Here is a 3,330-nt window from a genome sequence, read left to right as displayed (position 1 = left end):
TGATCAAATGTGATGTCTAAAGGATCATTTTGGCTTTAGAGACAGAGTAGTAAGACTCCAGGCAGGGAGGTGATTATTCTAAGCCAGCAAAAAGATGATGATGTCCTAAATCAGGATGACAGCAGTGGCACTAAAGGATGTACTTGAGAGATATTTAAAAGTTATGTATGAGATTTTGTTGTAGATTGGATATAGAAAATTAAAGATAGAGAAGGTAATGGATAAATCCCAAGGCTCTAACTTGAAAAACTAGATGTTCCTAATGACTCAGGAAAGAATGCAATGAGGGCAGATCCACAGGAATAGGGACAAGATGGGAAAAGATGATGAGTTCAGTTATGAACATACTAATGTTGAGGTTCCTGACAAAAAGTATTCAAGTGGAGATGTCCAGAGGGATTTGAATATATAGGTATAAAGATGGGCAAGAAATACGCTTAAGGGTAAATCAGCATATAAATTGTTATTGATGCAGTGAAAGTTAATGAGATTCCCTGATATCCTGTGATTAAGAGCATAAAAGAGCCTCAAAGAACACTGACCCTTAAGGGTCAAGAAGAGGAGAAAGATCTAATAAAGACAATGGTGAATAAGGAGGAAAATCAGTAGATTGCTGTACTGGAAGCCAAAGGAAGAGAGTGTTTCAGAAAGCAGGATTTGATTAACAAAGCAAAATGTCACCCTAGATGAACAAAATTATGTCTGATGTTTTCCCACTGCATTTAACAACATAGAAAGCTTTGTTAAATCCAATTTGGGTATTGTTGGGGATTCAGAAACTAGAGTGCATTGTTATGAATTCCACAGTAAAGACAAGGTGAGAATACAGAAACAAAAATTACAGATAACCTCTTTTAACAACTCTGGGTGTGAATGGAGGAGAAATGTATGACAGCTGAAAGATAATGCCTGTGTAAAGCAAGGAGTTTGAGGATCGACTGATAGTATTCTATATAAGTGGAAAATCTTGGGTATTATTTGTGAATGGAAAGATCTTATAGACAGCCAAGCACAAAGAACACAACAGAAAGAGGGCATAATCTATAGGGTAGTGTGATGATTACTTTTATGTAACCATAAATGGGCCACAGGGTACCCAGATATCTGATCAAACATTATTCTGGGTATTTCTGTGATGGTGTTTCTGGATGAAATTAAGTTTTAAATTGGTATGGGGCACCTGGGTGGCTCAGTTGATTGTTTGTCCAACTCTTGATTTCAGCTCAGGTCATGATCTCACACACAGGATGGAGCCCTATGCTGTCAGGCTCTACACTGGTGCAGATCTACTTGGGATTCTCTCTCTCCCCCTCTCTCCTCTCTCTCTGCCCTCACCCCTGCCTGAACTCTCTCTCTCTCTCTCTCTCTCTCTCTTAATTAATTAATTAAAAATAAAGATTTAAATTGGTACATGAAATAAAGCAGATTGGCCCCCACCACACAATGTGGGTGAGCTTCATCTAATCAATTGATCACCTAAATAGAAAAGGCTGCCCCTTCCCCAAGTAAAAGAAAATTCCTCCTGCCTATTTGCCTTAAACTGGGACATTGGCTTTTTCCTGCCTTCAGACTTAAACTGGAAATGGCCCTTCCTGAGTCTCAAACCTGCAGGCTTTAAACTGTAACTACACCATCAGGTCTCTTGGGTCCCAGCTTGCCAACTGCAAATCTTGGACTTCTCAAGCTCCATAACAACATGAGCCAATTATTTATAGTAAACAAACAAACAAACAAACAAATCCTATTGGTTCTATTTCTCTGGAAAACCCCGACTTAACCAAACAGTGATTCTCAAAGTGTGGTTACTGGACCAGCAGCATCAGCATCACCAGGGAATTTGTTAATTCCCAGGCAAATTCTCAGACCTCACCAAACCAACTGAGTCAGAAATTCTGAGCGTGGGGCCCAGCAATGTGGGTTTTTACAAACCACCTGCAAATGATTATGAGCCAGACATAAGCTTGAGAACAACTGCTCTGGAATAAAGTTGCTCTTCTGTAGGTGGGCAGGATTAAGGGAGTACAGATGGAGGGTTTTCCTGATACAAGAGGAAGTACTTGCTCCACTATAAAAGGAGCAAAAAAGGGAAGGAATGAGAATGATAGATGAAGGTAAATTTGGGATTGAGTAATAGGAATTTGAGGCAGCTCTTGCCCTGGCTTCAATTTTTTTTTAAGAGCAGAAAAAAACCAATGTGGTTTTCTAAAAGGAAGTAGGCAGTGGTGGTAGTTGGAGAGACAGGGGTGGGCTGAAGTGATCACTGCAGAAAGAAGGAAGTTTTAAGGGCCCATTGGGTTGCATGATTTTCCCAGATGTGGTTAGTAGTCCTAGTACACAGGTAAAACTGATCACTGGATTCATCCAGGTTTGGGATTTTGCCAGGTCAATAGAAGGACCACAGAATAGAGGAATTGATGTGGTCATGAGAATAGAGTCACTGACTATTGAAGCCAAACAGAATAGGGACAAGGGTAAAGAAAAGAGAGGCTGGGAAAAACAGAAAACAAGGTGAAGGGTTTCAAGTAAGCTTAATCATACCTGGCACCCAATTCTGCAGTGTTAGGGCACACCAATGCCACACCCAATGCAAAGTGTTCTAATAGATCTACCAATTAAACGGTATCATGGGGACGAGATTACTTCTGATTGGAGACCTAATAAGGAGGTAGATCACAGCCTTAAATAATTTAGATCTGCAAGCACAGGGCAGATTTAATAGCACAGAGCGAATCTATATGGAGCAAGTTGAAGAATAGAAAATATTCTTTCTAAACTATGACAGGGATTCAAGTTTAATAGAGATAGGAGAAGTCCAGGAAGAGGTGAAGAATACTAAAAGAGGAATAGTATACTCAGGGGAAAGATGAAAAGATACACTGCATTTATACTTTAGAGAGCTTTGGATTTTACTCTGTGTGCTAAAGAGCTATTAAAGACTTTTGACAAGCAGAATGATATGATCATTGCAACCTGCACTTTTCCATCATAATATTTGTAAAGATGATAAAGATTGTGTGAACTGTTTAACTGAAGGACAGATTAGATGCATTCCTAGAATTCCTCTAAAATTAAATTTAGTACATGAGCTACTACTTTACCTTTAGAGATTAACATTCCTGATAATGAAAAACATTAAGGTCTCCAAAAGCAAATCAACAAATAAAGAAACAGGAATCAACAATTCACAAAGCAGAAATGTAAGTGGGTGACAAATAAAAAAAAAACTGTTCAATGAAAAATACTTTAAACAAGATTCTTCAGTACTCATGATATTCACCATTGGCAATGACATGATAAGATGAATCTCATTAGTACTGGTTAAATGTACAT

Source organism: Lynx rufus, unplaced genomic scaffold (genome assembly GCF_022079265.1).
Source record: "Lynx rufus isolate CCGP_SWC_20201006 ecotype Redwood Valley unplaced genomic scaffold, mLynRuf1.p SCAF_13, whole genome shotgun sequence".
In the NCBI taxonomy this organism is placed as follows: Eukaryota; Metazoa; Chordata; class Mammalia; order Carnivora; family Felidae; genus Lynx; species Lynx rufus.
Note: the sequence above shows the minus strand (reverse complement) of the source record.